Source organism: Psammomys obesus, unplaced genomic scaffold (genome assembly GCF_907164565.1).
Source record: "Psammomys obesus unplaced genomic scaffold, mPsaObe1.curated_primary_1811, whole genome shotgun sequence".
Taxonomy (NCBI): Eukaryota; Metazoa; Chordata; class Mammalia; order Rodentia; family Muridae; genus Psammomys; species Psammomys obesus.
In genome coordinates this window covers 2,033,954-2,057,519 of record NW_026596244.1, presented here as the reverse complement: position 1 = coordinate 2,057,519, position 23,566 = coordinate 2,033,954, and positions in this window count along the sequence as shown.

The following is a 23,566-nucleotide window of genomic DNA, read 5'->3' as shown; positions in this document are numbered from 1 at the left end:
AGCCCATGGCAGGTCAGTGTCCAAGTGGGTTACCTAGTAATGGGAAGAGGGACTGCCTCTGACATAATCTGATTGGCCTGTTCTTTTTACTTCTTATAAATGTGTTCTTGAGTTTCTACTTCAGACCATTATTAAATACTTTCATTAATGAAAATAAGAACCACAAAAGCTAATCCTAATTTCACTAGTATCTTATGACAACCACCAAGGGACTACCCAAAATTTCCGTAATGTTGGGCATTGTGAAGTGATTAGTAAAATAATATAAAGAACAAAGTTAAGACATATAGCAGATGATACAAACAGACTTCAGAATCAAAAACATATAAGCAATTAAATTTTCTATTGTTATTCCTAAAAATTACTAATTATCAGATTTATAAAACAAGAAAATGAATGATAGAAAAGGAAAAATAATAGAATTTTTTGTAAATTTTATCTAATTCATAAAGATAAATGAGACAACACAAATGGGCTCATGACAATTTGTGAATTTTTGACTGACAGAAATTCATATGAATTGTTTATTTTTTGTTTTGTTTTGTTTTGTTTTTTCTGGACACGCTTTTAATGCCCACATCTTACAGATCATCACAGGACTTCTTAACTGTACTGATTATAACTGAAGAATTTTACTTTATCAGTGCCTACAAATAAAAAAGATTAATATATCCTAAGTAGGAATCATGATAAAGGACATAGTATTTATTCTCTCACTAATACTGAGTTGGAAAAAAAATTGATTGATGTTCATTTTACTTTTATGAGAAATCCAACTTTTTAAAGCTCTAATCACAAGAAAGTTCATTTATTTTGAATTAATGTATTTGAGGGATTAGCTGATTTAGGCAAAAAGAAGTTTGATACCACAAAAATGTTCATCAAGGGGTGCTGAAGAACTTTTCTCTTACTTTAAATTTGAAGAGTGTAGTTTCTGGTTTTTATAACATGGTCTGGAAATGGTGGGATCTAGAAAAGATCATCCTGAGTGAGGCATCCCAGAAGCAGAAAGACACACATGATATACACTCATTTATAAGGGGATTTGACATACAACATAAGATAAACATAGTAAGATATGTACACCTAAAGAAGCTAAGCAAGAAAGAGAACCCTAGGTGAGATGATCAATCCTCACTCATAAAGGCAAAGAGGATGGACATAGGAAGAGGGAGAAAACAGGGTACAGGACAGGAGCCTACCACAGAAGGCCTCTGAAAGACTCTACCCAATAAGGTATCAAAGTGGATGCGGAGGCTCATAACCAAACTTTGGGCAGAGGGCAGAGAATCTTATGAAAGAAGGGGGAGAAAGAAAGACCTGTAGGGGACAAGAACTCATAAGGAGAGCAACAGAACCAAGAAATCTGGACTCAGGGGTCTTTTCTGAGACTAAAACTCCAACCAAGGACCATTCATGGAGATAACCTAGAACCCCTGCTCAGATGTAGCCCATGGCAACTCAGTATCCAAGTGGGTACCTTAGTAAAGGAAACAGGGGCTGTCTCTGACATGAACTAAGTGGCCGGTTCTTTTATCACCTCCTCCTGATGGGGGAGAAGCCTAACCAGGCCACAGAGGAGGACAGTGCAGCCAGTCCTGATGAGATCTGTTAGGCGAGGGTCAGATGGAAGCTGAGGAGGATCTCCTTCCTTATCAGCGGACTTGGAGAGAGACCTGGAGGGAGAAAAGCAAAGGAGGGTGAGATTGGGAGGGAATGAGGAACGGGACTACAGCTGGGATACTAAGGAATAAACTGTAATTAATATAAAAAATTAAAATTTAAGTTTAAAAAATGAAAAACAAAACAAAACAAAACAAAACATGGCCTGGTATACTCTAGACTTCTCTGGAAGTTGCTCTTTTGCAGATGACCTCAATGCAATCATTCTGCTTTATCAGATCTTTCTTAACATTACCTTTCTGTTTTAAAATTCAATTTAAGCATCTCTCTACTTTCTGGTGAATGTATACTCTTGCTTTTGTTTTTGTGTTGTGGGAGACTCAGAAGTTATTTTCCTCAGGTACTTATTGGAATCTGCTTACATGAATGAAAACACTTAATGATCTCCATCAGCTGGTTGATTAGGATCATGTCCTCTTGATGATTAAGGTCATACTTTGCCACTTATTTTGTTTCTTTGTTTTTCATTTCCTACTTATGAACTCAAATTGCCTAATAATTCAATAATGATTGAGATCAGAATCAGTGTTTTGATACATATCTGCAGAGATTTTGGTATATAGTTTATTTCTGACCTCTTGATCCTCACTTCCACACTATGTCTGCATTTCAAAGTGTTTACCTCTTCTGGTGAGAGTGGCCTCTGCTGCCACAGGACAATCATAAATTAGATTATCAGGCTTCTTCAAGCTGGAATGGCTCCAATTGTGTTACAGACGTAAACCTTTTTACACATGAACCTAATGTTTCGAGTTTCAAAAATGTAAGGATGGTAAATTTCTAATGTCCTAAGGATCCCAGGCAAACTTTATTTTCCTAAACAAAAGTTGTATAAGATTTGCTGTATTAAATTTCTTAAGATTGAAGCTCATATAATTAAAGTTGGTGTTTAATAACATATTTAAGTATTTTGATTTAAAATATAATACATACGTTTGTAACATTTTTGTATATCAATATCACTATAACATAATCATATGTTTTAGCTTCAAAAGTATTTGGATTTTTCACAAGCAATATATATATATATATATATATGAACTTTCCCATTTTATATATATAAAATGAACAACTCATCCATCCAATATAAGATGAGCCAACATTAGCAAACACAAACATAAGGTTAAACGTGTAAACCTGACAAATTCAATAAGTTAACTGAATCAAAATGTCACAAATTTTTGTTTTGTTTTGCTTTGTTGGAAGGCTGTAGTCTTTGTATACTTATATAACTTGCCTTTAAATTAGGCTAACGAATGATTGCATGTTTGCACGTTAAAATCATGTCACACAGGGTCAGCTATGCTTTAGATTTCCCAACTCACTGAAGTTCTTATACACAAAACAAATCAATTTTCTCATTTTTATTTTGCTGTGTAAAATTGCAGCTATTTACTTCACTAAAAATTAGAAACTGCTGTAGGTGGGTGAGACTATAATGGGCCGATGCTGGCAGGGACATGAAAATGTGCACAGAGAACAATAGGATATACAATTGTTTGTCAGTCTTAAATGTGAGTGGTTTTGTGATTATGACCTAGACTGTGAAAAGGGACAGCAAAGGAATTCTAATGGCTCTAGAAAGTGAGTTTGTACAAAATTTATTTTGGTGAAAAACCTGTACATGCTTTAGGGTCTGAAAAGAAGAAAAGAAATATATTAAAATATTGTCAGGTTATTTTGCTTTAGTTGAGTTAGTTATAAGGAAAACGCTTTTATTGTTTGCTGACAAGTACTACTGTGCACATTTGGTCTATTGTCCTATTAAATTAGTTATTATTATAAACTGTTAGAATAAATGTAGATTTTTATAAAATTTGTCCAGATGGAAAAGTTTCAAAAGTCTAGAATAATAATGTCTGCTTTATGCTAATTTATCATATCTTTGATAATTCATTTATTTTAATTATTAATGAGTTAATGAAGGGTTTATATGGTTCTCATTGCTTAATTGTCCCAGATGGTCTCCAACTCAATATTAAATACAATATGACCTTGAAATTAAAGCACTGCAAAGCAGACTCTATCTAACTCTATCTCAGCCTTTAGGTTGTTGATATTACAAATGTTGTATGTCTCCAGCCCAGAACTTAATTACTTTAAATAATAGCTACAGAACATACATGTATACATACATAGAATTCCTTCAAGTATTTCTATGCTCTTCTATGTTTATTTTAAATCATTTCATATCCTCAAGTATATGTGTATAAAGTAAAGTTTCACACTTGCTAATGATGTTTTCTTTATTATACTAGCTAATAGTTAATCCTTTTGAATTTGGTTTTCCAAGTTCAGAACCTAAATTAAAATTAAGTGTCATAATACCAAACTATACTTCACAATGAAAACCACAAAGATTTGTTATTTTATAGGAGTAGTGAGATGACTAGATTTATTGATTCCATATGTCTTAATTATCTCAATTCCATTGTGGTAATTACATGAGAAGAACCATCAAACCACAAAGTGATACTTATACATCTAGCTTACATTTCTGAGGAAATGTTACTGGTACTTTTACTCTGAAGCAATATTCTTTTGAGATTAACAATATCCTCATTCTCCTTAAAAATACTCTTGCCTTTAAATAAAATATTGTCTAAACCCTTGTGACGTAATTATATAGCATAGACACAGAGAAAAAAATATCTTTTCACCATTCTGAAGTAATTAATTATCATAATAAATGAATAGTCTTATTGTTTAACAAGTTTGCTAAAAAGGCTCTCTTCTAATGAAGGAGCAAAACGTTGTATCTTCAACAAACAACAGTATCAATTGCTCTTTGAAAACGCTGCCTGAAGTAGCCTGAACTCTTGATTCACAGAATATACTGATAGTTAAGAAATTTCTAATTTGTAATGCTTAAGCAATTGTCACACTTTACTAGTAAATTAAATAAGAATGTTCAGGACTATTGAAGTCCAGAAGTTAACATACACCATGACAGTTCATTATCATTCAGTAGACTAAGTCATAATATAGTCTCAATAATTTTATGGGGTAAATCTATGTTTGCTGTTTTGTTATATATTTTTATATGCATATATATGTTTATTTCTGTGTTTGTTATATACAGAGTACATTTGTGTGTCTATTATACACACACTTCAGTAGACAAATACAAAGCCCTATGCCTTCTTATTTCTAACACCTAGTTTATTATAGTAAACTTCACATATTTAATTTAATTATTTTTCAGTGGTATGTAATTAATTTCACCTCCACCAAATTCAGAAATATATGCTTCAACTGACTTTTTTTTTTACCAGTAATATGAGATCTTACTCAGAAAAGTATTTATTCATTTACTTTGCCTATGAGACATATTTCAACAAATTTGCTACTCATTTATGACATAAATCAGGTGCCATATTTGAGAGTAATTTCATGCTCTACAGTAAGGACCAGCCTTACATGAAAAGACAATAATGTATCTTTTCTATAAAAACAATCTCTGTGAAGATATTGGCATGAAAACTGAATCAATGGCTGGCCTAGAGTACTAGACAGAAAAAAAAAATAAAGTATATGTTAATACTGAGAGACCAATGGCTAAAAGAATCTAAAGGCATGAAATGTAAATTTCACTAATATTTTATAAGTTCACTGCATATGCTTGGTTACAAGGGCCAGCAAGAAATGACTTTTTATGGAAACCCACTCTTTAGTCTCATATATTGTCTTCACCTTACATGAAAGTCTTAGAATCCAGAGTACTGCATGCTGGAGAAGAAACACAATTGCTGTCTTTGTCCCAGTAGGATTCTTCAGTAAACGGCTTGTTCAAAGCTCCTCTGTTCTCTATGGAGCTCTCCCATAGATGCTCCTTTCATGAGTGCTGATTTCCTCCCATTGGCTGCCTAAGATTCCCTCCACTCCTTTCTCAAAATGCACAACTCTTTGTGCTAATTTCTCTCCACTAGGTGGAACATTGTGAGATTTTTTCCCCCTTAGGATGCCAGCATTCTTTATATATTCTATGCCATTGCTTTCTCTGCCAAAGACAGGCCGCATCCAGCCTGTATGAGTTATTTGCCTTTACATATTTCAGTTTCTCAAACTGAGTACACTCATAACTCTCCCAGCGCCTTCCTTTCTTAGCTGAAGTCAAAGGGAAGCACGTAGGGTAGAGAGCTAATCAAATAACACATCTCCCACACGCAGCATAGAAATCACATGTCGAGAGATCTGAAAAGTCTCAATTGTACCTTGAAATGGTGTGCTCTGCTGGGGTGTAACAATGACACTGTCTAGGGCAATGAGATAACTCAGCATGTAAAGGTGTTTTTCCACCATGCCCTGAAACCTGACTTCTATTTTCAGATCCCACATGGTGGAAGGAGAGAACCAACTCTTTCAAGTTGTTCTCACACTTCCATTTGTACACTGTGGCATGCACTTGTGGGCACAAACACACGTAACAAAATTTAACAGGAAAGAGAGTATGCCTACTATTTTAAGTTATGAGAATAATTGATGATTAAGGCTCTTAGGCAAAACTGAGACCATTGTCTCACTAACATTATGTCAGCCATTTTATATACCTGTTACATCAAGTTGTATACAATTAAGTACAATTGTGGTTGCAATCTATATTACTCACAGTCATCTTTTCACTTGGTAGTTACCAACCATATTTCTTGTCTAGGGGACCAGGGACAGCCTGAGACACAAATTTCTGCTTGTCTCTGATTCTAAGAGAATCCAGGAAAGCCTCCTCAGAGCAACAGGCTGTCGAGTGGACCAAAGCTGAAGAAAGTCAGTTTCAACCTTTTGAATCTATTTCAATGTTTTTGAACTCTTCTTTCTACGTCCTAACTGAATGCTCTCACATAACCTTCTTTACTTTCTATTAAGTAAAAAGACTTTTTAAGTCTCCAGAATTTCATTCAATTAGAGCTTTTTGTCCTTGTAAATCAGGGAATCTCTGAGGGGAAACCTCACAGTGACTTCCTTCTCTACACTTTCTTATTTTTCTCTCTCTCTATTTTTTTTTATTAATTACACTTTATCCACTTTGTATCCCCCCATAAGCCCCTTCCTCCTCCCCTCCTGATCCCACCCTCCCACCCCCTTCTTCACATTCCCCTCCCCAAGTCCACTGATAGGGGAGGTCCCCCTCTCCTTCCTTCTGATCTTAGTCTATCAGATCACATCAGGACTGGCTGCATTGTCATCTTCTGTGGCCTGGTATGGCTGTTCCCCCCTTTGGGGGAGGTGATAATTTTCTTTTTCCTTGCTGGCTGCTATGTCTGCCTCATTCAGGATTGATGAGCAGAAAAGAGTAATGTGTGTGTGTCTAGTTACATTGACAACTTTATAAATAAATTTCCAATAGGTATTTCAATACTCTTCATTTTATAATTTCAAGGTTAATAAAGGCTAGATGAATTGGTAAGTTGGTGCCTTTCTTGGGAGAAATAGTGCATGTTCTCATGCATCTTAGTAATCTCAGCTTTAGTGATCATCCTTTAAATCCAGAAAAAAAGAAAAAAAGTGACAATTATGCATTGTCAATCTAGTGTATATTAATATCTGTCCCACAGCAAGCATTCTTACACATATTTATGTATATTAACTTAATTCTTACCAGAAATGATGAATTCAAACTTTCTGCCTGGTATGGTGGAGTATTTCGAAACCTTTCCCAAGATAATATATAGACACATATAATTTGTAGATGAATTGTATCAAACATATAAGAGGTGCATGGCATCATCATTCAATAAACTCTTTCAATAAATAAAGGAAGGACCATGCCCCAACATATTTTATGCATCTATAATATTCAAACATTAAAACTTGGCAAGGACATTTTTACCATGAGTGACCAGAATCTGCCACTCCATAGTGTTTCTGAAGCTTAAGGATTATTTTTTACTGAAAGATATATATATATATATATATATATATATATATATATATATATATATATATATATATACTGATGCAGACAAGGTCTCTGCCTTCTCTCTGCTCTCTGAAAAATCAGAGTCAAACTCCCAAACATAAGTTGTATTGATTCTCCCTTTTCTACTATCAGGACAAAGATATGCAGAATGACCTCATCTGCAAGACTACAGATTCCACAGGCAGAAAAATCCATTCAGCCACCAATTGAGTAGCCTTTATTTGGTGTTTATTTACCTTTCACACTCTGCCACACAGAGAATCAAAATCTTTGTCCTCTTTCATGTCATTTCCATGGAAATTGATTACTCTTTGTTAAAGATGCTTTATATGGGAATTCTTTGAGAATTACTCATTCTTGTGGTGTCTCCCATGTATGTATTAAATATAAGTTAGTAAACATCTGAAACTTATTTTTTTCTTATTCTTCTTATTATTTATTACAATTTATTCGCTTTGTTTCCCAGCTGTAGCCCCCTCCCTCATTTCCTCCTGGTCCCACCCTCCTTCCACTTCCTCCTCCCCATGTCCCTCCCCTAGTCCACTGATAGGGGAGGATGCTAGCCTATCAGGTTTCATCAGGACTGTCTTGATCCTTTTTCTCTGTGGCCTAGTAAGGCCACCTCGCCAGGGGGAGTTGATCAAAGAGCCTGCCACTGAGTTCATGATACAGATAGCCCCTGCTCCTCGAAAGGTCCTGATCCACTGCGCACAATGTTGAATTACTAGGGACTCCTAGTACATTTGTGAAGTCTCAAAATGGTTCCGAGGCTAGGGAGGTGACTACTTAGCCTTCTTTACTGAAGTGGACCTGCTCCTTTCCCATCTCCCACCAACCTGATTGACTGTTATAGGTGCTTGAGGCTAGCCTAGGATGATCTGCTTGGCTTTTTGTCATTTAAAGGCTGTTACACTACGTAATAAAATTAGATCTGTACCTTTGAGTCTCGTCTCCTAGTCTGTTTCCAGGAATCTGCGTGGGCTCAGTCGCCACTCCCTCCCCACCTTGGTTCCTGAACCCCACAGCATCAAACACTTCTAGAACCCGGATCTTGTCTTCTTATGTAGCTCCATTCTCCAATTAAAAACAGCAACAACAAAAAGCAGAAAGGAAAGAAAAGCAAACAAAGAAACAAAGAACTGAGGCTCTTTGGAGAAAGAACTGATTTGATGACAAGCAAGAAAAGAGATAATTCTGCTCATTTCCAAGTGCAACAAAATAAGGGGCATAGGAGAAGAAGAGGGAGGGAGAGTGGGATTGGGGGGAGATGGAGAAGGGGACTACAGCTGGGATACAGAGTGAATAAACTGTAATTAATAAAAATTAAAATTGAAAAAAAATAGTAAGTTGCTCAGACAACAAACTAACCTGAAGCCGACAGCATTTCCTAAATCCGACACAGAGGCCAACTACACAGGCTGAAAATGCCCAAGGCTCGGAGAAGCTGAGCAGAAAAATCATTTGTACCAAATAAGGAAAAGGATTAAAGCATGTAAGATAGAATTCAAGGATGTGTGTGTGTGTGTGTGTGTGTGTGTGTGTGTGTGTGTGTGTGTGTTTGGGTGTGTGGCAACCAAGGAGAGATTCCCCACTTAGAAAGTTGCAAATAGTTAACATAGCTTCACTATCACCAAGAGGGATGCTGTCACAAAGCAATTTGATTCCAGACCACACAGTATAGAATTAAGAGGAGGGTCATAGTAATCATGGTTGTGATCAGCATTGGTAAGTCATCTTGATAGTATACATTCTGACTGCCAGCGTGTTGGAAATAGCCATTTACTCGGAGGCCTTCATCCTAAAATCCCATAACCAAATCTATTAATGCTTTAAAAATCAGCAATTCCTAACGGAAAAGCATCTTACAAAAACCCTGATTCATGCTCTTCAAAACTGATAGACTAATAAAAGCTATGAAAAAGAAAATTTCAGATCCTATCTTAAGGAAAAGAAGCTTAAAAAGCCTAGCTGAACTAATTACTGTGATAACTTAAAAGGGCCTATGGAACAGAGGAAATGGGAGTAAAGACTGAAGAATCACAGAAAACAAAGTTTTCACATAACAGGATGATGATGCTCATTGATGCAGCAAATGTTTACACTAATACAAGACATTAATGTTTGGTATGATGACAGGCTTAGTAGGTGACAGACATATACAAGTTCTCAAACATCCTCATCTCTAAATTTCTCTCTTTTCTCTTTCTCACTTTTTTCTTTTACTTCTCTCTCTTTCCTCTCTCACTGCCACTGACAGTACTAAGGGTAAGAGTAAACCTGCAGATGTAGAAACAGCTCAATCAGTAGTGCCTGCCTCTCAAGCAAGAGGACGCTCAGCAGCCACATAAAAAAGTCAGGTATGGCAATACTTCATTATTATTATTATTATTATTATTATTATTATTATTATTACAGTGCTAGAGAGGAAGAAACAGGCAGACTATCCTGTTTGATCAGCCTGTTTGACCTACTTGGCAGGTTCCATACCAATGAGAGACCTGTCTCAAGCAAAATAAAAAAATAAACCAAAAAAAACCCCCAAGCAAATAAAGAAACAAAAACAAACCTCCATGATTTTTGAAGAACCTGAGACCTCCAGGTCATGTACCATGCATAAGCATACTCATGTACATTTTAACATATCCATGCACAGTCCTGCTCACAAACACGCACACACACACACACACACACACACACACACACACAATTTCTACTATTTGTGGGGGTATTTTACTATTTACAAACTTTTATGATTGTTTGAATAGAATACTTAGTACATTCTGCTTCATCTTTTTCATGAGATACTGTGAGACTGATTTACATTACAATGTTAAGCCCACAAACTATGATAAGAGTATCAGTCACCTTCACAGCTTCTAGCAATGGCCTCTCTGAGCCTCTATTAAGAGACTCCCCCGTCACACACCTGGCCACGTCTGCATTCCTTATCCCCAAAGGAAGCTTCTTCAAGTCCTTTATCTCCCTTGATAAGCCTGAACACCTACCTGAACCTCCCAAGTTCTGCAAAGTGCTGGAGCTGGAACGTGCCCCCTTCCTTGACTTGTATTTGTATAGCTTTCCAGGGTTTGTGGTTTCTTTCACTGCTTCTGCTTTCCTTTACGTCTTTCTCACAAGTTGGAAGTGGGGGCTCTTGTCCTGAGTTCATCACTTCCTTTATTCCACTTAGCATCAGGCTTTTCTTTAAACTTTTTATCTCCTTGCGAAGAGGACATGGATCAAACATTACATTTCCTGATGCTCTTTTTCTTCTGAAATTGTGAATTTTGCAGTTCTTGTCCAACTTGCCCCTTTTCAATGTAGATATGGGTAAAAGTGATGACTAATAACCATGAGACACAGTCAATACTAAACTCTCTTGAAATTCCTTTGCCAATGAAATTACTCTAAGTTTCTAAATTTATCATCCAGCATTTTTTTTTTTTTTTTTAGGACAAGAACAAAAAGTATTCACAATAGTTGCCAAAATACCACAGGAACAATTTCTAGGCCACTTGCTAATATTCTTTCCTTCTGCAACACCTTGAGTTTGGCTTGTATAGCCCAAATATCCTCAGAAGTAGTCTTTCATGCTCTTACTAGGATATCTCATTAAGCTCCATGTAAAACATATAACTGCTTTTCTAGTCCAAAGCACAAAAATCTTTTATAGTCTTCCAAATACCAGCATGGTCAGGCCTGTCACAGCAATACCCCACTCCCTGATACTAACTTACTGATTTTTCTGATTTTTAGCATGACAAAGACAAAAGAAAGCATTTAACTGAGGGATTGCCTAGTTTTAGAGGGTTAGTCCATAATTATGCCAAGATGCAGGCAAACTGTTCTGTAACAGTAGCAGAGAGCTTTACTTCTTATCTGCAAGCAATAGGAAGAGAGAGATACTGGCCCTGGTGTGGGCTTGCAAAACCTTAAAGCTCATCCATTGTGAAACACTTTCTTCTACAAAGCCACACCTCCTTCGACAAGGTCACACCTCCTAGCCCTTCCCCCACTCAGTTCTACTAACTGAGGACCAATCATTCAAACATACAAGCCTTCACAGGTAGGGGCAGCTGGTGGTGGTGGTGGGAACAGTAATTTTTATTCAGACTATCACAATCTGTATGACTGAAAAGGATAGCATGTTTTGAAATTATATTCACTTACTCATACTCTTCTAAACACTCATAATGTTCCACTCTGATGCAATGTATTTTGTATGCTATCCTATTTCCTTGCTAGCAGTGACTAAGATCTAATGAGCAGTTAACAGAGACTGGATTCTCTCTTAAGCACCTGACATTTTATATTAAATTTAATATTTAGGTTCACTCTAATTATCTTTAGATATAGCAGTCTCTCAATTTTAAATTACCATTAAAATATTAAGGGAAAGGATTTTAGAACATGTGAATTTATTTTGCAACACATCCCACTGGCTCTCATTTGAAAGTAAGTTTTGAAAATGTGGATTGTGAATTCTATATCCTAAATTTTGGTTGTTAGATCTATGATGAGAGTCAAGAAATGTTTTCTTTTATGTTTAAGATTGTAATATAGTTACATCATTTCCCTCTTTTCTGTCCTTCCTCTCCATTCTGCCTCCCAGATAACTCTCCTTGATCTCTTTAAGGTTTATGACTTTTTCATTATTTTTTTTCTTTTTTTAACTTTTATTTTATTTTATTAATTACAGTTTATTCACTTTGTATCCCAGCTGTAGCCCCCACTCCATCATCTCCCAATCCTACCCTTCCTCCCTCTTCTTCTCTATGCCCCTCCCCCAGTCCAGTGATAGGGGAGGTCTTCCTCCCCTTCCATCTGACCATAGCCTATCAGGTCTCATCAGGACTGGCTTCTTTGTCTTCCTCTGTGGCCTGGCAAGGCTGCTCCCCCCTCAGATGGAGGTGATCCGAGAGCCAGCCCATGAGTTCATGTCAGAGTTGGTCCCTGGTCCTATTATTGGGGGAACCCTCTTGGATACTAAGCTGCCTTGGGCTACTTCTGTGCAGGGGTTTTAGGTTATCTCCATGAATGGTCCTTGTTTGGAGTATCAGTCTCAGAAAAGACCCCTGTGCTCAGATATTTTGGTTCTCTTGCTCCCTTTGTGGAACTCCTGCTCCCTTCAGATCTTTTTTTTTTTTTTTGAATTTTATTTTTTTCTTATCAGTTACATTTTATTAACTCTGTATCCCAGCCATGTCCCGATCCCTCATTCCCTCCCAGTCCCTCCCTCCTTCCCTCATCTCCACCCTGCCCCTTTCCAAGTCCACTGATAGGGGGGGACCTCCTCCCCATTCATCTGATCCTGTTTTATCAGGTATCTTCAGGACTGGCTGCAAAGCCCTCCTCTGTGGCCTAACAGGACTGCTCCTCCCTTGTGGGGTGGGGAGACCAAAGAGCCAGTCATTGAGTTCCTGTTAGAAACAGTCCTTGTTCCCCTCACTATGGGAAACCAATTGGTTACTGAGCTACCACAGGCTACATCTGAGCAGAGGTTCTAGGTTATATCCATACATTATTTTTTTGTTATATGCACCAATGTCTATTTATACAGTTTTATTTTAAAATATAACTGACTCAAAGATTTTTATCTCTAATATTTTTATTTTATACCTTCTTGTCTATTATTATATTAAAAATGAGATCTAAATTTAATATGCTTTAGTCTCTCACCCTCTTGTAGGTACATCATAAACTTTACCATCTCTCCCATCTATCATGTCTGCAAAAACAGTATAATGTGGACAATTTTATCAAGTTCTGCCGCCTGCTTAAATTGTAACCTGGTCTCCTAGGTATGTTTTGCATGAGCCTATGTGTCCCTACCAGGTTGAATTTGGAATAAGACTTCTTTCACTAGTTGTTTTAGAGTAGGGAAGTCGGGAACTCCTTCACCATTTAAGATCACTTCTTTGAAATCAATACTGATTTTATAAAATGGAATTCGGTGGGTGAAGTTTTGTTCTCAGGTGACCTTTGATGTTCTCCTACTGAAAAAAGCAAGGCTTTTCTTTAAGGGTATTAATCAGAACCCATCCTTTCTATAACTTAAAACCCTCTCCTTGCCATCAGCCCTTTTTATGTATATTTTTGGTCTGCTTGTTCTTTCTTACTGTAGACAGAATAAAAACAATGAACAGTAACCTTAAGTAAGTCACTGATAAAGTTTGTCTTAGGGTTTCATTTGATGAGATGCAACCCCATGACCAAGGCAACCTGTGGAGAAAAGGGTTTATTTGACTTATACTGCCACATTATAAGCCATCATCAAAGGAAGTCAAGGCAGGAACTCAATCAAGGCAGAAACCTGGAAACCTGAACTGACACAGAGGCCATGGAGAAGTGCTGCTTATTAAATTCCTCTTCATGGCTTGTTCAGCCGGCTTTCTTATAGAACCCACATTCACCAGTCAAGAGGTGGCCCCACCCTCAATGCTAACACATCAACTGCAAAATAAGAAAATGCCCTAAAGGCTTGCTTAGAGCCTACTTTTGTGGTCATACTTTCTCAGTAAAGGCTACCTTCTCTCCAATGCTTCTAGCTAGTGTCATATTAACATAAAGTGACCCAGCACAAAGGTAATACTTAGAAGTGACTTTGAGAAAAATCTTCATGAGTTATATAAGAGGACAAAGGACAAGGCAGGAATAAGGTAAGAGGACTTCTCTATGCTAAAGTTTATATAGTGCCTCTTCGGTAAAATACAGGAGAGGGATGTTTAAGACTGTGCCATATGGTGATTTTGGCAATATTAAGATTTCTTATTAAAACAAAAACAAGATTAAAATAGACATGGGCATTAATTAAACCAGTATGATGGATGCTTTGCCAGATAATAATTTTTCCAAGAAGACTTTCAGTGTTTTCATATGAATGAAGAATGCAGCACCCACCTGACAGTTTTACATATTTTATAGACATTGACTTTTGGGTTGTTTTTTCTTTTTAAATTGGGAAAATATATAGAGGGAGTCATATAGGATTAAATAAAATTTCTGAACTCAATATGATAAATATTATAAAAAATAAAGAGTTGTTTACCAAATATATATACAAATTTAAGTAGTAAAAAAGTATTTCATATCAATTACATAAAATATAATCCCTAAGAGGTATGGTCTCTGCTCACACTCTCTACTTCATCTAACATTTAGTGAGCTCAATCTTAAAATACGTCATAATGCCAATCGACCATTGAGTAATTAAAAAGAAAATTATAAAATTGAATTGTATTCCAGCCTTTAAGGATTGCTTGTTTTCTTTTCAGATTGGAGCCTTCATTCTAATTATTATTGAGTGATTCTTAGATTTCATCTTCCCCGTTATGTCATTAATCAGTGATCAAAACAAGAACATAGGGGATCAGCAAATATATCCTGATTGTCACTGTATTCTGCCTTTACAATTGACTTGCATATCTCAGAAGGCAATATATAGCATTGACAATAAACACACAGAGAAAGATCCTTTAATACGCGTTTTTGATCAGTGTCTGGCTACTTTGGGTTTATAAAGCTGTTATATTTTAGGTTTATTAATTTCTAAGACCTTCCCCAGCCAAAAATTAAAAACTATGATAAAACATTAAAATGTGGAGAACAGTTACATGCACTACATAACACAGGAAAACTCAACACTGAGAATTTAACACTTTGAATTTTCTTCCTTAATTTTTTTGTTTTTCTTTTTAATATTTATTTAATTATTTATATAGATGAGTACTCTATCTGCATGCTAGAACAGGGCTTCAGATCACATAATAGATGGATGTGAGACACCACGTGGTTGTTGGGAACTGATCTCAGGACCTCGGGAAGCGCAGACAGTGCTCTTAACCACTGAGCCATCCCTCCTGTCCCTGAATTTTCTTAATTACTCCCAAAAAGTAGTTATCATAAGATGATGATGTTGATGATGATGCTCATGATGGTGCTGATGAAGATGCTCATGATGACTGGCACAACAAAACCAACAATCATGTAAAAATACAACATACATATTTGGCAACCAAAATATGAGTGAAGATAATGTAAATTTTTTAGTTTTATTCAAGGGGGAAGGGAAGGAAGGAGGGAGAGGTAAAGGGGGCAGGCAGACAGAGTGATAGAGAGAGATAGAGCTATGGCAGCAGTGAGAGATAGAGGGACAGAGAGAGGCAGGCAGAGAAACAGGCAGAAAGTGTGAAAGAAAGGGAGAGAAAAAACGAGAGAGAGAAAGCGAGCAAGAGAAAGAGAGTAAGGGCAGGGTGGTAGGCAGGTTTATATCCTGAGCACCTGGTACAGGTGGTGTATTAGGACATTGTCAGGACCCTAAAGGCCCGTGAATGCAGGGCAGTTGAATTGCCTGCACCAACATAACACTGTTCCTCAGAATAGCACTCATAAAAGATCTGCAAAATTTATTTTCCATTTTCTTTTTAAATCATTTTCAACTCCTCTTGTAAACAAAAGCTTCTTCAGAGTTGTCTCTTACTCTCAAGATAACCCCCAAATAACATCTTCTGGTTCACCTGAATCAGATCCTTGCTCCCTTTCCAGTCATCCACGAAGGTTGTTTTATTTGCTCGCTCTCTTCCAAGAAGTTGAGCGAAACTTCTTTCTGACAGCCCAGGGAACTTTGCTTGCCTTTCCTTGGTTGGGTGTGTCCTTCAGAAATTCTTCTGGCTAATACAGATATTTCCCAGGAATGACTATGTAGAAATTAAGATTCAAGAACTGTCAGCCTCTGGAACCATGCTAGTAGCCTGAGGGGAAGATAAAATAGTCACTCAATCTGTTCTTTATGTGTCAATTCAGGAACACTCCCTCATTTCCTCAACTGACCTCACCCTGCACATGATCATGCTTAAGGAAGATAATTGTCCCTATACATTCTGATTGTGACAAATAGTAAAGAACGCTCTGTCTTTGTGTGACCAACCACACCACATTCTGATATGGGCAAAACTGCTTCCCAGGGAATGTCATAAAAATAGAGTTTCTTATATTTTTAAATAAATTTAAATAAAGAAAAATAAAGTATACATTGCACTTATTAAGAGGAGAGTTTCCTAGTTAGTTTGCTTTGCACACTGTGTAAGGATAAGTGTCTGTGGACATATATGGCATATACTCATGCAAAATAGTTTCTCCTGTGAGCCATAATCTAAAAAGCTTGAAAGGGTTTGCAGGGTCTTATGGTTAGGCTTGAATAATTCATATTTTCTCCTCTCTATGGTAACAGAAGTTTCAAAGCTGTAGCAAAAATTTATCATGTCTGATTCCCCAGGTCTCTCCTGGGTTAATAATTTTCTTGGCTTCATTGAATTTGTCCTTGCTGTTCAATACTGCCCACACTCCCGCCCTACCCCCCAAAAAAACTTTAATCTTATACTTTTAGAAATGCTTTAAATTTACAGCAAGATTGAAAAGTTTTCATACGTCATATCTTTCAACCACTGATTGCCCCACTATCAATATCATACCAGGTGGCATAAATTCATCATCAATAAGCCTACACTGTCACAGTATCATCAAAGCCTATAGCTAAAATAAATTGTTGGTATTGAATATTCTTTATGTTTTGATTTCTGTATAATGGCATATATACACTGCTGTCACACATATAGTAGTTTCACTGTATTACAAATACTTATTGCTCTGCCATTTGGTATTTTCCAACCAGTAACCCCTGGCAACTACTCCTAGCACTGTCTCTATAGCTTTACCTTATCCATAACAGTACAGAGGTAAATAAAACCTATGTAGCATTTTTCCAGACTAGTGGCTTCTTTCAATTAATAATATTCCCTATCAGTGGAATAGGGGAGGGGCATTGGAGGAGAAGAGGGAAGGAGGAAGGTTTAGGAGGAGACAGACGAGGGAGGGGACCACAGCCAAGATACAAAGTGAATAAATTGTAATAAATAATAAATAAAAATTAGAAAAATAATGTCCATTTACGCTGTTTGTCATAGCTTGATTTTTTCCTTAAAAAAATGAAAATGATTCTTCTCTTAAAAATACATTCCAATACAGTTTCCATTCTCTCCATTACTCCCACACCACTTGCAACTCACCTTTTCCCCAGATCCACTCCCCCTCTATTTCCTCTTCAGAAAAGAGCAAGGCTCCAAGAGACAACTGCCAAACAGGACAATACAAGTTCCGATAAAAATAGATGAGAACCCCACATGGAGTCTGGACAAGGAGGCAACCCATCAGGAGGAAACAAACTCCAAGAGCAGACAAAAGACTCAGAGATACATCTACTCCCCTGTTAGGAGTCCAACAAAAACACCAAGCTAACAGCCATAGCATATACACAGAGAACCTGCAGACTTCTGCAGACCCATGCTTTCCACTCCAGTCTCTGTATGTCCATATGTGCCTTACTTAGTTGATTCATCGGGCTATGTTCTCACATTGACTCATATACTCTTTCTCCTCCTCTTTTGTGAAGTTCCCCCATCTCCAAGGTTAAGGACATGATGGAGACCTACAATTTATCTTGCTTTCATATTGTTTTACTGTGGCTCTCTGCTCCTGTAAGGATATAAGAGGCCATCTTTTGTAGCCAAGCAAGGCTTCAAGTGGTGTTATTGGGTGGCATTTTGTTTGAGTCGTTGGCCCACGGATTCCCACGGAGATACTTAAACAAACCAGACTGATACTAGGACAGAAGGTTGCTCTCTGAAATTTGACAGCAGAGTGCCATTGTGGAGGAGAACAACCATACAATTCATTGAGTGTAGAGAGGTTGAGCTGCTTCCTGCATGGTACCTTCACCCCAAAGTTCTAATCTCTTTGGCAGAAGAAGGTACTCTGTAGGCAACAGAAAGAGAAACCTAGACACTATCCCAGCTATAAAACCTCCAATTACTATCTATCCTGCCTGCACCATGTGCTGTTGGGAAATGGTTGCCTTACACTGCCTAGATATCCAGGAACAAGAGATTTGATGGCCCAGTAGCATAGCATAGAACTCAACATGACTGGCAATAAATAAATAAATGGATAACTAACTAACTAACTAACTAACTAACTAACTAACTAACTAACTAAATCAGATAATTGTTTAAGAAATTCTGCTACATTCCTAGATTGGTTCTTTATTCAGTCATCATCAAACAGCTTAATATTTCAATTAAAGTTCTGTGTGCATATTTTTATTTATTTACATGTGGCTCAGAATGCACTCATGCAATAGCCTGTGACTTGAAGTTAGAGGAAATCTTGTGAAAGCTGGTTCTTCTATCCATGGGATGGTCTCTGGAGACAAAAATCCATGTGGTCATGCTTGGTGGCAAGTGTCAATATTGGTCTAGTGTTTATATTGGCCTATAAAATGATACTTTTTATTTTTATTATTTTATACATGTTTATGCATGTTCCCATGTTTTGGGATTGACCTGGTGCTATCTACTCTAATGATAATTGCTTTTCTCTCTGAGGTCTGTGTGCTGTTTTTTATAAGCAGATACTCACTGTACCTTAAATAACATTGTAAAACTTGACTCTTTGTTTGTATAATGCTGACACATCTAGGCAAGTGGGAGTACCTGTGGCCACGGTTCTTGGGTTTTGTAGATAGGAGAGGATCATGGGAAGGAGAGGGGTGGAGGAGAAAGCAGAATTGCCATAGGATAGAAAAAGAATCAAGTAGACAGAGAGGAAGGACTAAGAGAATGGCATGGAAAGGGATTGTCCAGATGAAAAGTAAGCAAGTATTTATGGAATTATGGGTGGAAAGTAGCCCACATAAAAATTATTAGAGTAGATATCATAGGATGGGGCATTGAGCACATAAAAATAGCTTAGAAGGTAATATCTGCCATGCTCTATGTGATATAAGGCTATTCCAAAATCTATGGGGTGTCTGTGCCTTTATTGGTTGTAACAGCAGGTTAAATAATACCTCCATAATAATTATAAGGCTAATAATAAAAATATTAACATGCACTTTAAAAATTACCACAACACCCATGTATTTGGGCAAATGTATTTTTGTGTGCACATGCTCATAAGTAAGTGCATTTAGAGGCCTGGGATTTGCAACTAGGAGTCTACCTAAACACCTCTATTATTCATTTCGACAGGTTACTCAACTGAACCCAAAGCTCACAGATGTGGAATCATCTAGTTATCCAGCCTGCCATTGGGATCCCTGTCTTCAGCACCTACCAGAAATTTATATGGGAGCTAGGAATCTGAACTCTGGTCCTCATGATCGTACAGCCAGTATTTTATCACTTTATTCACAGTCATCTGCCCAGGTGAAACTTATTTTGTTTTTATCACTGAATAACCAATTATGCAGGGGTGATACAACTTTCTCATTCATTTGTGCACTAAAGATCATATTCCCTGTTTCAAAGTTCTGGTAATCATGAAGGAAGTTTCGAAAAACCTACATTGAAGATTTTCAAATGGCTGTTACTTATCCACTGTTTCTTTATTTTCTCAGAAGGGTGATGTTAGATCCTGTGACATGAGCAGGTTAGTTTTTATGATACTGCCAAGGTGTCCTTCACAGTGAATGAAGCCTTTTGTACAACCACCAGCAAGAAATGAGAATTTCTGCTACTCACTCTCTGCAGCATGCTTTGCCACTTGAAGTTCAGAATTTGGCATTCCAATACATATATGGTGGGTCTCTTTTTCAATGAGAACTTCATTAATAACTTGGGAAGTTGTGCATCTTGTCATAGACTATTTTGAGTCCAAACACAACAAAAACAAGTTTGCTTTTGCCTCCTGAGACATACACATAGAGACACAGACACACAAATAATAAACAAAAAATTAAATTTAAATTGTCCTGTGCATTTTGTCCTTGAAATAAATTTACATAAAAGGTTTGGAAAATGAAACATATAACAAATCACAAATACATGATTTATTTTAACTAAAGAAACATTTTGAAGTTTTTACTATCTGATGTTTTATTTATTTCACAAGTTCCAACTAATTTGGACAATAGGTTTTGTGCATGAATGAAATATTTATCATCACAGGGAGTTAAAAAATTCAAGGAGTATCTCTGTTCCCAAGCAGACACAATCCCTCAGGCTAGTCCCAAATACAAACTCCCTTCCCCCACGTTAATGCCTCACTCAGACCATCTCCTTCTGACCTGCCAGAAACCAGCATCAAGTGCTTTAATCACTGCGAACCCAGATGCATGGACCTTCCTGGGAAGGGGGGATAGAATATGTTTTGTTGGTAGACTGGAGACTTGTGGGAGAAGAAGGGATTAGGTGGTGGTGAGGGAGATGAGATGGAGGCAGAGAGTGCAGGGAGACAGCTGGCAATGCGGAGCAGTTGGGGGGGAGCATTATGAAAACCTAGTGTGTTGTAAAATTCGTGGAATCTATGATGGTGACCCTAATGAGGATTTCCTGCAACTGCTGAAGCGAGTCTGAACTGGCCACCGCTTGTAGCCAAGCAAGGCTCCCGGTTGTGGGACTGGATTGTATTTGGTTGAGTTGTTGGCCAAGGGGGGAGGAGAGTGTCCTGTGGCAATCCACACAGTCAAAGCTGATGCCAAGACAGAAGGCTGCTCTCTGAAAACTGACACCCGGGTGGGTTCCATGCTGAGGAAAACATCCACAGAGTTTACTGAACATAGAGGCAGAGCTTATGCCTGCATGGAGCTATCACCCCTACTTGTGCAGGAAGTAGTCCAGTAGTCTGTAGGCTACGGGGCTACCGAAAGAGACCAAAGACTCTAATCCAGCCACAAAACCCTTGACTTACACTGTCCTGCCTGCAAGATATGCCAGAACAATAGTGGCATAAAACTAGTGGGAGTGGCCAACTAATGTTTGATTTAATTTGAGGCCCACACCATAGGAGGAAGCTCTTTCCTGGCATTACTTGGATGGCCAGGAGCCAGCGGAGATCTAGGGTAGACGCAAGCAGGACTAGTCTTAAAAGATAATCAGTGACTTGGTACCTAACGATATTCTGCTGTACTCATAGATTGGTGCCTTGTCTGGCAACAGATAGGGGCATATCCAAACACCCACAGGCAGACATTGTGCACAAAGTCTAAATTGGAAGTTTCCATCAGGTCTCTCCCATCAGAGCTCAGGAAAGCCAGAGAAAGGAGGAGTGGAAAGACTGAAAGCATGAGATTGGGTAGAGGACACCGGTAGAATGCAGCCTGCTGAATCAACTAAGCAACGTGCATATGGCTCAGGGAGAAGATAGCGGCGAGCATGGGGTTTATAGGGGTCTGCACCAGGTCCCCCGTGTCTACGCTGTGGCCATTAGTTCTTGGTGGTGTTTTTGTGCGGTTCCTAACTGTCAAAGCCAGTATATCTTATACCCCTTTTCCTGCTTTTGAACTATTTTCCTCCTGTTAGATTACCTTGTCCAGCCTCAGCGTAAGCACTTTGCCTTATCTTACTGCTGTATTGTGAGTGTGTGTGTGTGTGTGTGTGTGTGTGTGTGTGTGTGTTTGGTTGTTGTCTTTTGGAGGCCTACTCTTTACTGAAGGGACACAGAGGGGAGTGGATCTAGGGAAAAGAAAGGTTTATATTGGGGTGGAGGAGTTGGAAGGAATGGAGGAAAAGAAAATGTGGTTGGATGTATTGATGTGAGAAGAATCTATTTTAAATAAAAAGAGAAATAAAGAAAAAGAAAAATCATAGAGCTAATTAGCCAAAATAATTTCTAATAAAAAGTGTTACTTTGTTGTTCTTGTCAAGGCAAATATATAAATCAGAACTTTGAAATTCTTGCAAAAAATTACTGCATATTTCTTTGTTCTTTAAAAATACATTTATTTAAAATATGCATTAATGGTCAAATAATCACTATTTGAAATGTGCCATATACTACACTGGCTCCCCTCCTCAGTATAGTTTAGCATCTGTGAAGTCATTTTACAACTAAAAAAACAAAAACAAACAAAAAAAGAGATAGAAGAGAGGGCTCAGAGGTTAGGAGCACTTGCTGCTTTTCCAAAGGACTTGAGTTCAGTTCCCACTATCTGACAGGTCACAACCATCTGTAACTCTGATCCAGGTTAACAGATGCTCTCTTCTGGCCTTTGCAGGCACCTGTACACAAGTGGTACACACACACACACACACACACACACACACACACACACAAGCACACATGTACACACATAACACAAACAAACAAACAAATCTTATACAATAGAAAAACCCATCAAACAATGCTTAACAAAGAAAAATTTTTAGAAATGCTTTAAAAATAGAAGCATTTGGTATAGAGGGTATGTGGTGGTCACTGCTCTGAATTATCTGCCAAGTGACCTTCTCTGTAGGTGAGGTTTGAGTAGCGGTAGCATCGGTACACATGCAAAGGATACACATGCAAAAGCAAAAACTAATCTAACTTATTCACACAGACAAAAACAGCCAGTTCGTTGGTCTATAAGCAAATCTTAGGCTCTTTTAAATGATAGATTTTAAAAAAGTTTATTCTCTTTTAAATGTTTTCAGCTCCTCAGGCGATGGAATCTCAAAATAAAGTTTAAAACCTTTGGACTAAAAAATTCTATAAATTCTTCGTCCTGAATTTCAGCATATGGGGCTGGTCTTAGGTAGGGTACTACTGGAGAGGAAAGGGTTTACTTGGCTTACACTCCCACATCGCTGTTCATCATTGAGGGGAGTCAGAACACGAATTCAAACAGGGCAGGAAGCTGGAGGCAGACGCTGATGAAGAGGCTGTGGAGGGGTGCTGCTTCCTGGCCTGTTTCCCATGGCTTCCTCACTGCTTTCTTATAGAACCGAGGACCATCAGTTCAGGAACGGTACCACCCACAGTGCTCTGACACCTCCTCCATCAATCACTAAACTTATGACAGGAGTCTACCACAAAAGGCATCTGAAAGACTCTACCTAGCAGTGTTTCAAAGCAGACACTAAGACTCATAACCAAACCCTCGGCAGAGTGCAGGGAATCATATGAAAGAAGGGAAGTTAGTATGATATGGAAAGGATA